A 12,869-nucleotide genomic window follows, 5' to 3' on the forward strand; every position below is an offset into this window, starting at 1 on the left:
TGGCAGGCGAAGACCACCTTTTGTCAGGATAGCTTGTACTAGTTGTCCCCCTTCAAACTTGGCCGTTGTGGGATCCCTTCCCACCTAACATTTGGGAAGAGGACCAAGGCCACTATAAATAGGACCCTGCTACCACCATAGCAGGAGAGGGCATTCATATCATCCTCACATACATCGGCTCATCGAGCCCAAGAACACCTCACCTCCTGAGGCTGTTCATCCACTGTACTAGTTCATCCTCAGCCCCTCGAGGCAATCCACCACACACTGGAGTAGGGTATTACACCACAAGGTGGCCCGAACAAGTATAAACCATCATGTCTCTTGTTCTTTGGGTCCGTCGAGCTCGGCCATGGGATTGTTGAGCGAGCGAGCTAGGAACAGATTGTACTTCGTGCGCACCCCAGAGTTCGAACCTCACAAGGGTTTTTCTGAACCCATAATCCGACATTTGGTGCACCAGGTAGGGGTGCACTGAAGCCTTTCTATCATCGATCGATGCACCACCGCTCCACTGCATCCATGGCTGACGCTCGCCGGGCCCATGCTGAGCACCGGGCTGCCCTTGCTGCTCGCGTCACCCAGACGGCGCCCGTCAGCTGACCTCCCCGTCGCTCTCCATAAGCCGCTGCCAACGCCGCCACCGGCCTGGCGGGAAACAAGCAGCAAGCTTCGTTGCTGCACCCCTCTGTGCGGCGGGATAGACGCCCCGCCACCCTGTCACTGACTCTGGCCGGCACGTTGTCCCACGCTCGTCGTGCACCCGCAGACACGCAGGCCACGTTGTTCATGGTGCGCGAGCTCCTGCGTTTCTGCCCTGTTGATGACCTCTACGAAGACTGGCTGGATCGCATCGCCGAGCTCATCAGAGCCGCTGGGGGCTCTCCCACGCCATCTCTCTCGCTGCCTCGTCCACCCCCTACTGCGGGCGATGTTGCCCATGGATCCCCTCCGCCACCTCCACATCAAGACGTCGCCCTCGCACCAAGATGCGCGGCACCGCGATGCGACCCACTGCGCAAGGCGCCCGTGTGTGAAGAAGGCAGCTGCCTGGAAATCCCGCGGCCGCAAGAAGATGCTCCTGCACTCCCCGCACCAGCACATCAAGATAGCGCGCCGCCTGCGGGCGGTGGTGTGTGGGTACCAAGACCAGGCTCCACCTCCACGACAGGCTGCAGTGACCACGACGGGTTGTCGCGCCTTCACCCCCGAGTTGTGCAGCATTGTCTGGCCCGGCAAATTCAAGCCCGACCAGCCTCCGCGCTACGATGGCACCCCCGACCCTGCCGAGTTCTTGCAGCTCTACGAGCTGAGCAGTGAGGCGGCCAATGGCGACGAGAAAAGTTATGGCGGACTGGTTTCCCATGGCTCTCCAAGATGGTGCACGCTCGTGGCTCCTAAACCTGCCCGTGGGATCGATCTCCTCCTGGGGCAGATGCGCGAGCGCTTCAACGCCAACTTCCAAGGCACTCGCGACCGCCCACCTGCGCTGGTGACCTGCGGCGCATCAAGCAGCAGCCAGGGGATACCCTGCAGAAGTACATCCAGCGTTTCAACAGCGTTCGCCTTAAGATCCCCAAGGTGACGAACGAGGCCATCATCTCAACATTTTCCGACGGTGCCCGTGATGTCAAGATGAAGGAGGAGCTCGCCATACACGAGGACCTTTGCATAGCTCTAGAGATGTTCAACATGGCGACCAAGTGCGCGAGAGCTAAGGAGGGACGCCTCTCCCTTCTCGAGCTCCCAGCTGCCGACCCGGAAGACAAGGAGGCCAAGACCAAGGACGTGAAACGCAAGGGGGCTGCCGTGCTCGCGACAGAGCCGAAGATGAAGCGCAGCTACGACCACCCCGAGCCATCCAAGGCCAACCGCCCATTCTGTGCCTTCCACAACTTGCACAACCACAACACCAACGACTGTCAGGAGCTCAGGACCATTCGCGACGGGCGCTTCGGTCAACGCCCCGAGCACAACGATCGAGGCTATGGCCGTGGAGGAGGCCGAAGTGGAGGACGCTGGGACGACCACAGCCCCCGCCAGGAGTGGTGCGACCGACCTCGTGAGGACCGCGGACAGGACCAACCTCGCGAGGGTGCCTGGAGGGACCAGCCTCACGAGGACCCCCCCACAAGGCAACGCTGGCCTCCCTCCGCTGCCGCCACCACCGAGGAGGAACGATGACCATCACCAGGATGAGGGGATTGGGGGTTTCCAAGAACCGCGCACCATCGTTTGCATCCTAGGTGGCACTTAGGCCCCAGCCTCTCAGTGTATCTTCAAGCAATTTGATGGTGAGGTGAACGCGGCCCTCCCCAGGCTCAAGGCCACGCGCCCTCTCAGGTGGTCCAAGTACACCACTACCTTCAGCTCATCCGACCAGCTTAAGTGCACGGCAACTGCCGGCACCCTCCTGATGCTCTGCTTGCTCATCATCAGCAACCTCCTCGTCACCAAGACCCTCATCGACGGTGCCGCGGGGCTCAATGTCCTTTCCGTCAAAATGTTCGACCACCTCCAAGTGCCGTATGATCAGCTGCAGCCAACGATGCCCTTCTTAGGGGTGACCGATGACTCCACCACCCCGATACGGCAGGTCCACCTCCCTGTCACCTTCGGCAAGCGCGATAACTACCACACCGAGCTCATTGACTTTGACGTCGCCCACATCCGCCTGCCATACAATGGCATCCTTGGGTATCCAGCCCTAGCCAATTTTATGGCAGTGACTCATCACGGCTATAATGTCCTCAAGATGACAGGAACCTGCGGCGTCATCACGATCGCCTACAAGGAAAGGGACGTGGTGTGCTCTCTCGAGCGCGCTTACCAGGCTGCAGCTGCTGAAGACCCAGTTAACGAAGGCGCCGTCTACACTCCTGATGTTGTCCCCAAGAAGAAGAAGCTACTCCACCAATGCTTCAGGAGGGCGGAGTCTCCAGTGGCACTGCCTCAGGGCCCGCGACCACGGATGGGGCGCCTCCCTCTCTAGCATAGGAAGGAGCGCCCCGCTCCCTCCTCGGGCTGGGCTCGGGGGCTCTTTTCTGGAGGGCCTCTGACCTAGCCAATGTCTCGAGGGAGGCGCTCAGGCACCATGTGGAGGCATGCTTCAACGCATGCTTCCCTCACAAGGGCACAAGGCATGGAGTGCCTGGTGCTCAGGAGTTCATCACCAAGGCGATCGAGGAGCTTCAAGAAGCGAGAATTATGCGCGGCGACCGCCACCCACCACCAGGCGCACCTCCTCATCCTGGCGAGGATGACGAGCTGCGCGTCTACGTCGACATCCCAGGACTCAACAGGGCGACATCTCAGGAGCGTTTCTGGCCTTCACACGTTGGTCGGTGCGAGGGTCCACCTCACAGCTATGTTCGCATGCCATTCTCCTTGCCGAATGTGGCCGTCACCTTCCAGCGCCACCTGCGGAGCATTCTGGCAGCTCAGGAGGCCCGACATCATGCAGTCCTGGCAGAGATGGTGACGGTTCTTCATGAGCTGCCCGGGCCCCCGATGCCTCCTGAGGCTCAGGACCTAGGCGACTCACGAGGAGCAACTCCTTCAGCATGTGTCTCCAGCCACTTCAACACCTCTCCAGCAACGGTACCAGGTGACTCTTTCTGATTCATTCAGTTGGGGGCGCCCCTCGGGCAGCACTATCCCCAAGTCGCACGGGCCAGTCCCTGCGACGTGTATCCCTTTTGCATCTCTTGCTTACTTTGTTGGGGGTTCCCCTCGGGCTGCATCATCCCCAGGCCGCATGGGTCCGTCCCTGTGTCATGTATAGTCCTTACAATTATCTGAACTAGCTTGCCTCCTTGCATGAGTCGGCTTATGATTATCACATGCCTGTCCGGTACTTTGATACCTTGAACATCATGCGCCCTTGCAAGCCCGCCCGCGACTGCCTCGTGATTAAGGACTGGCACGACGTCTGTGCTCGGGACCGTCCCTGTAGCGTCGCTAAAAGCTAAGAGGTTGAGCTCTGGCTTGCAGGCCAGCTCCTATGTACGTCACCTCCCATTGTCCTTGGTGCCTTGTTCTCGCATGAGCTAATCGCGGACAGACGAGCCAGGGCGCGCGACCCGGTGCCTCGTCACCACGGGAGCCGCACACCGGTTGTCTTTCTTCAGGATTTTTCGCATGAGAAGACCGGGCACGATGTCTGTGCTCGGGTCCGTCCCTGCAGCTTCAATAAACCCAACGACTGAGCTCTGTCTGGCGGGCCGGCCTCGTTAACGTCACCTCGTGGGGTCGTTGGTGTTTGGCCTTCTCATGTGATCACCTCAGGAGATTCATTCAGCGCAGGTTGTCTAACTATCTCGCAGGACTATCTCAGCCATCAGGAATCAAATTCAGGCGTAACCCGCCTTGAGGTAGGGCCTCGTGAGTCCCGCTCTGGCTCCCGAGTTCCCAGACACACCTCGTCTAGCCCTGTCGTGCAAGCCACGTGTCAGGGCGGGGTTGTACACGCCCCGGGGTCTCCACTCAGAGGTCCCCCCACCCATGCACCAGTGGAATCACCATGCTGCGCGCTAGCAGTCGACACGGTCAAGGAGCAGCTATGCCCGTGCAAGTGTGGAAGTGCTACGCTCCGCGCTGGTGATAAACAACTAAGGGCGGCCCCTTGGCCGCATCAACCTCAGGGAGCCGCCAGGCTCAGTTTCTGGCCTCATCGCTATGCTTCCCTACAAGAGAGCCGCGCGAGGGGGCTGGGCACAGGGGTTGCGCCAAGGTAATGCCTAGCGCACGCCACCCTGCCAGGTCCCTCGGACCTGGTCGTCGCGCGCCCCTCCCGAGCGGGACCTCGACGAGGACAGGTATGGAGGTCTGTTTGTACGTCAAGGGGGACTCCTGAGCATCGCAACTCAGGAGCCTAACTGGTCACGTGGCCCCTTAACCCCTGGCCTCATCCTGGTGATCCGGACGACCCAATGGCGGCTGAGGCATGCGCGGGGCCGAGCCCTGCCGGCACAGAACGCTAAGGCCTACTCTCATATTCCCTTCCCAGGGGATGTTTGCACGTCAAGGGGGACTCCTGAGCATCGCGACTCAGTAGCCTAACTGGTCACGTAGCCCCTCACCCCTTGGCCTCATGCTGGTGATCCGGACGACCCAACGGCGGCTGAGGCATGCGCGGGGCCGGGCCCTGCCGATGCAGAACACTAAAGCAACAGGAAGGAAATCGTGGAACCTTCACAAATTATTACAAGACATACTATTCTTCAAATGCCAAACACAAGTTTTAACACCTTCACGAGGCACGGTGCATGTTGCAGGAATAAAAGTGGAGGGGAGCACCACCAGGAAGCCTTCTCTTCAGCCTTGGGCACTTCCGTCGCCCGCAAGAGGTGTTCCTTCGATGTTGGCATCGTTTTCAGCCATGGCTGCAGGATTGGCGGTATCACTACCTGGAGGCGTAGGGTCGACGGCGAGGAACTTCTTCAACAGGGCCTCTACCCGGTCCTTCACGACATCGGCAGTAGCTGCGCAGTGTTTCTCGTCCATGGGCTCAAGCAGGGCATCGAGAATACAATGAATGATTATAAGCAAATTCAATATGAGGCAAGCATTCTTCCCACATTTTCTTATTATTCTTCATAACAGCCCTAAGCATAGTAGCTCTACGGGGTCGCAAAGATGAAGATGGTTGAAGACATGCGTCAGAGCCGAGGAAGAGAGCGTGCGGGCTTCCCCCTCCACCATGGAGCCGATCCCGTTAACGACGCCCTCGAGCGTCGTGACAAGATGAGCGAGTAGCTTGGCGGGGCCTTCCTTGTCGGTCACCAATGGTATCTTCAAGCCCTTCCTGTAGAGCTCCCGCAGTGCCTCGCGGGACTTGAAGGCCGCACGATCTTCAACGAGAACCTTCTCCTTGACTTCCAATTGGGCCTTCTCCGCCTCCACCTCCTTCGCCAGCTCCTCCAGGCGGCTGCGCTCCGCGGCCTACGCGTGCATCGACTGCTCCAGCTCGGTATCATGACCGGCGACTGTGTCTTCCCGAGCCTTCATATTCTCCTCACAAGCCTCGCACTGACGAGCCTCGACGGTGTGCTCATTGTGCATGGTCTCCAGCTTGGCCTCCGCCGACCGGCAGTGCTCTTTGGCAGCCTCGGCATCCTTCAGCGCCAAGTCGCGGGCAGTAGCGGCCAGGCTAGCAGCCCACTCGCCTTCCCCCGAGGCTACTCTGGCCTGGCTCAAGGCCGCCATGAAAAATGTGTCGGATTGGAACTACCCTGAGACCAACTCCAAAGCCTTGCCGCCAGGCGACAGTCGGCACCTTGAAGGTCGTCCGAAGCTGGGTCACGTGGAAATGCCTCCTCCAGAGCATTAGGAAGGGTAGAAGGATCACGGCCCGGCGGCATGATGAGAAGATGAGGAAGCGGCGTCGGCGCCAAGACCTGCAGGTCGGCGGTGGCAGAAGAGGCCGGGGGCTCCTGCACCTTCAGAGCCTCAGTAGGCAAGCTAGGGGCGGGCACCTCCGGAGCCGGCTTGGCCATGGTGATCGCCTTCTCCTAAGAACGGGCCCCTGAATCTCGTGAGGGCGACCCGGCCACTGAAGCACGGGAGCCGCCCCCGTCCTTCCGCGCCAGGGGTGGCGCAACCGTGTGATGACCCACAAGTATAGGGGATCTATCGTAGTCCTTTCGATAAGTAAGAGTGTCGAACCCAACGAGGAGCACAAGGAAATGATAAGCGGTTTCCAGCAAGTACCGAAATAAGTGGTAACATATAGTTTTGTAATAGGATAATTTGTAACGAGCAACAAGTAACAAAAGTAAATAAAGTGCAGCAAGGTGGCCCAATCCTTTTTGTAGCAAAGGACAAGCCTGGACAAATTCTTATATAAAGAAAAGCGCTCCCAAGGACACATGGGAATATCGTCAAGCTAGTTTTCATCACGTTCATATGATTCGCGTTCGGTACTTTGATAATTTGGTATGTGGGTGGACCGGTGCTTGGGTACTGTCCTTACTTGGACAAGCATCCCACTTATGATTAACCTCTATTGCAAGCATCCGCAACTACAACAAAAGTATTAAGGTAAACTTAACCATAGCATGAAATATATGGATCCAAATCAGCCCCTTACGAAGCAACGCATAAACTAGGGTTTAAGCTTCTGTCACTCTAGGAACCCATCATCTACTTATTACTTCCCAATGCCTTCCTCTAGGCCCAAATAATGGTGAAGTTTTATGTAGTCGACGTTCACATAACACCACTAGAGGAGATGATGAGGACATCAATACAATTGTTACACCCACAGCCCCTGCTGCTATAAATACTGGACCAATTACTAGAGCTCGCGCACGCCAACTAAATTACCAGGTACTTTCGTTTCTTGGTAATGATTCTAATGTTCATGAGAATATGATGCTGCCTAAATTGGATACATTTGTTTTGCTTACAAATGAAGGGCCAAGCTTGGAGAAGGATGAACATTGGATTAAGAACAAGCATAGAGATGATGGCATGTGCAAGGGGAACAAGAACGGAGTTACAAGTGATGATTTCAGGACTTTGAAGCCACCATAATGGGTGCATGAAGCCTTGGACGAAATATACAAGATGCCACTTCATAAATTTCGTCCCGAGGCTATTATAGGTGCCGCGTCACCTTATTATTGGGCCAGGCCCATGTAATTTCGAAATACATAAGTATAGGCTATTTTTAGAGTCCGTATGTGTGGGGAAACAAGAGATAGGGTTGATTTCGGACCCCTCCACCAAGGGTCACGAAATTCCCCCCTCTTCCTCCATATATACAGCCCTTAGGGCATCGTTTAGACTTTGGGTTTTGTTTAGATTAAAAGTTCTCCATAGCTGCAACTTCGCGTACTTCGTTTGTGTTCAACGACCAGACAAAGGCGTCACAGAACCCCACCTTGATCAATAAAGCTTTCATCTTATATTCGCAATATCCAGATTGCAATCTCAGTTTCTTGCTTGTTCTTTGTTTGCTCGCAGGAAACAGACCCTCGTGGTTAGGTTGATCGTGCTCCGGCGTGGTCAATAACCTCTCGGAGTTGGTTTAGCGATTGCTAAGGCGCGACGTCCTCGCACGTTCGTAGTTGGATCGTCAAAGTCGACTGCCACCAAAGCGATATCCATCATCTCATCAAAAGACGGGACACCTTTGCCTTTATCAAGTGGTATCAGATTTCCAGGTTGCTCGGTGAGATTTTACAGTTTTTCGTAGTTTAGATCGAGTCTGTTCTTCATACCTACAGTTCACGAAAAAGCCACAAAAAAAATTAGGGTTAGTTCATCATATCCGAACCAATCTTAGCCTTTGCATAATCTTTTTAGGGTTTTGCTTTGTTGAATTTGCGGTTGCATCGTCGTGTCTAGTTGCTGGTCTTAGAGTATAGTCTTTTAGAGTTTCGAGTTCTGGTCATAAGTTGTCACGCCGCCGCCGCACCATCATCATCGCCCCTGCCATCTACCACCACCGCTTATCCGCCACCGCTTCGAATCCGTATCCATATACCACCACCGCTGTCATATACCACCACCGCTGCCATCTACTACCATATATCCACCACCAATCCGAGTTCTTGTCATATTAGGTTTGTTTTCGAGATCCATCTAGATTCCGATTCGTGTTTCCTTGCCGGAGTAGGTTTCGGAAAAAAAAAGAGTCTGGAAACCACCCTCCGTTTAGGCCCAAAAATTTTCGAAAACGCATTTTTCGAAAAAAATTCTGGCTATCCTATTTTTAGGTGTTTCTGAGTGTTTTGAGACAGGTGCCATTATAGGAAGTTTTTTTTGACCCGTTTCCAGTTTTTGGGTCCGGGCAGTCGAAAAAAAAAATTGGTCGAAAAAATTTCGTGCCCATCCTGTCAGTTTGACCTAGGAAGAGTTTTGAGACACTCGCCATTATAGTGATTTTTCGCAAAAAAAAGCAGTGCAAAAAAAAACAGCGCAAAAAAAAGAGCGAAAAAAAAATCCAGAGTGTGCTTTTCCCTTGTTTACGTGCCGCGCCGTGATTTTGTTGGTGTTCTAGGCTCGCGTCTCTAGCACAGTCTAGCCTAGGACCAGCACAGTACCGTCGTTGAGCGTTTATTCAACTTTGCATCTCTGAATTGATTATTGCTGACCCTTTTTGCTACCATATTATAAGCCTTCCCAGCTCCACATACATCTACGTCGTGCGTTTGACTCTCCCTGGTAATCGCTCTATCCAAGCTTTGAGAGTTTTTGACTACAACGGTTGCCGATCACCGCCTGCTGCTGGGTAAGAACTGGTAAGAATTTGAGATTTTCTTGACGGATTTGTGACACCCACCACCACCTCTTGTTAGTAGTCTGTAGGATCATATTCTTATGTGTTTCTATTGCTGCTAACCATGCCAGGATCACAAGCCGACGAGACTGACTGGGAGAACATGACGAATAAGGATTTGCATGATAAATTTCAGCAAATGATGAGTGGACAGGTGCAAGATGTGCTAAACAGATTTGAAGAGGCCATGGAGAAGATAGATGGCATGGAGAAGACGTTCGAAACAAAGCTCGATAACAAGTTTAATGAATTGCTCGCGCGTCTTCCACCACCACCACCCGCTGCACCTAACGCACCTCTCCAACAACAACAACAACGACTACCTCCACATAGCGAAACAGATCTCCGCCGAGCGAGCCGTGTTCCTCTTGCGTTTGGCCAAACTGTTGGTGTTGCTGTTGATACTTCTGTGGCTCCTGCTGCTGATGCGGAGGACGATGATTATGTGGGAGATTACGAGGATGAGGTTGCTCAAAATCAGAACTACGTGCAACCACCTGCACCACAACCACCAGGTCGTCCACATGCAAATAATCACAATGGTAGGGCTTTCCCTCAGGTACGAGATCATGACCATCTTCCTAAACTGAAATTGAATATTCCACCTTTCGAGGGTAGATATGTTCCTGATATATATCTTACTTGGGAGTTAGAAACTGAACAACGATTTACATGTTTACAATATCCCGAGGAGAGACGGGTTGCCGCTGCTGTTTGTGCTTTCACTAGTTTTGCATGTGTATGGTGGTCTGAACATTGTAGATTATATCCTATTCCAACTACTTGGGCTGCTTTGAAAACTGCTATGCGTACTCGTTGGGTTCCACCATATTATCAACGTGAATTGCTTCAGAAATTACAGCGCTTAAGACAAGGAAAAAATTCTGTAGAAGAATATTATCAGGAATTACAAACTGGCATGATTAGATGTGGTATTGTTGAGGAGAATGAAGCTATGCTTGCACGTTTTCTGGGTGGATTAAATAGAGAGATTCAGACCATTGTAGAGTATAAGGAGTATACTAATATCACTCGTTTATTCCATCTTGCTTGTAAAGCTGAACGTGAAGTGCAGGATCGACAAGCATTGGCGCGAACTAACTTTTCTGCAGGCCGACCTTCATCATGGACACCACGTGCATCTTCTACTTCAACTGCACCAGCACCTCAATCGGGTGTCTCCTCCAGTCGTGATACAAGAAAACAGGCACAACCACCATTATCTGCCAAGAGCGCACCTGCTGGGCCTGCACATAGTTCTGCTTCTTCCATGGCATCAACAGGGCACACAAGTGATATTATTTGTCGTCGTTGTAAGGGAGGAGGTCATTATGCGAGAGAATGCAAATCTCCGCGTGTGATGATTGCTACCGCGGATGGTGGATATGAGTCCGCTAGTGACTATGATGAGGAGACTTTGGCTCTTATTACACGTGAAGAACATGGTGGAGATGATTCTGATCATGAGACGCAATACATGGCTCCTGAAGACGCTGACAGGTATGAATGTTTAGTTGCTCAACGTGTTTTGAGTGTGCAGGTCACACAAGCTGAGCAAAATCAGAGGCACAATTTGTTCCATACCAAGGGAGTTGTGAAAGAACGTTCTGTGCGCGTCATCATAGATGGAGGGAGCTGCAACAACTTGGCTAGCATGGAGATGGTGGAGAAGCTTTCTCTCACCACAAGACCACATCCACATCCTTACTACATCCAATGGTTCAACAACAGCAGCAAGGTTAAGGTAACACGTACTGTTCGTGTGCATTTTAGTATCTCTACATATGCTGATTATGTTGATTGTGATGTGGTACCTATGCAAGCATGTTCCTTATTACTTGGTAGACCATGGCAATTTGATAAAAATTCTGTACACCATGGTAGAAACAATCACTATACTCTTGTTCATAAGGATAAAAATATTACTTTGCTTCCTATGACTCCTGATTCCATTTTGAAAGATGATATTAATAGAGCTAATAAAGCAAAGCAGGAGACGAATAAGAGTGAAAATCAGATTGTGGCAAAAGAATTTGAGCAACAAATGAAGCCTAATAATAAACCATCTAGTGTTGCTTCTAAAATTAAATTGAAAAGTGCATGTTTATTTGCCACCAAATCTGATATTGATGAGCTAGATTTCAGCAAATCTGTTTGCTATGCTTTTGTGTGCAAAGAGGCATTATTTTCATTCGAGGACGTGCCTTCCTCTTTGCCTCCTGCTGTCACTAACATTTTGCAGGAGTTCGCTGACGTCTTTCCACAAGACGTGCCACCGGGATTACCGCCTATTCGAGGGATTGAGCATCAGATTGACTTAATTCCCGGTGCTTCACTGCCAAACCGTGCACCATACCGTACCAATCCAGAGGAGACGAAGGAGATTATGCGTCAAGTACAAGAGCTTCTCGACAAAGGTTATATACGCGAATCCCTTAGTCCTTGTGTTGTTCCTATTATTCTAGTGCCGAAAAAGGATGGTACATCACGTATGTGTGTTGATTGTAGAGGCATTAATAATATTACTATTCGTTATCGTCATCCTATTCCTAGGCTAGATGATATGTTTGATGAATTGAGTGGCTCTACAATATTCTCCAAAGTTGATTTGCGTAGTGGATACCATCAAATTCGTATGAAATTGGGAGATGAATGGAAAACAGCATTCAAAACTAAGTTTGGATTATATGAGTGGTTAGTCATGCCTTTTGGGTTAACTAATGCACCTAGTACTTTCATGATATTAACGAACGAAGTTTTACGTGCTTTCATTGGACGATTTGTGGTAGTTTACTTTGATGACATATTGATTTATAGCAGATCTTTGGAAGAACATTTGGAACATTTACGTGCTGTTTTTATTGCTCTACGTGATGCAAGTTTGTTTGGTAACCTTGGGAAGTGCATCTTTTGCACCGACCGAGTATCTTTTCTTGGCTATGTTGTTACTCCACAGGGAATTGAAGTTGATAAAGCCAAGATTGAAGCTATTGAGAGTTGGCCGCAACCCAAAACGGTCACACAAGTGAGGAGTTTTCTTGGCCTCGCTGGATTCTATAGGCGTTTTGTGAGAGATTTCAGCACCATTGCTGCACCTCTCAATGAGCTTACAAAGAAAGATGTGCCTTTTCTTTGGGGTACCGCACAGGAAGAAGCCTTCTCGGTATTGAAAGATAAGTTGACACATGCTCCTTTACTCCAACTTCCTGATTTTAATAAGACTTTTGAGCTTGAATGTGATGCTAGTGGAATTGGATTGGGCGGTGTGTTATTACAAGATGGCAAACCTGTTGCATACTTTTCTGAAAAATTGAGTGGGCCTAGTCTGAATTATTCTACTTATGATAAAGAATTATATGCTCTTGTTCGGACTTTAGAAACATGGCAACATTATTTATGGCCCAAAGAATTTGTTATACATTCTGATCATGAATCTTTGAAACGTATTAAAAGTCAAGCTAAACTGAATCGTAGACATGCTAAATGGGTTGAATTCATTGAGACTTTTCCTTATGTCATTAAACACAAGAAGGGAAAAGAAAATGTTATTGCTGATGCATTGTCACGCCGCTATACTATGCTT

This window comes from Triticum dicoccoides, chromosome 3A (genome assembly GCF_002162155.2).
Source record: "Triticum dicoccoides isolate Atlit2015 ecotype Zavitan chromosome 3A, WEW_v2.0, whole genome shotgun sequence".
NCBI lineage: Eukaryota > Viridiplantae > Streptophyta > Magnoliopsida > Poales > Poaceae > Triticum > Triticum dicoccoides.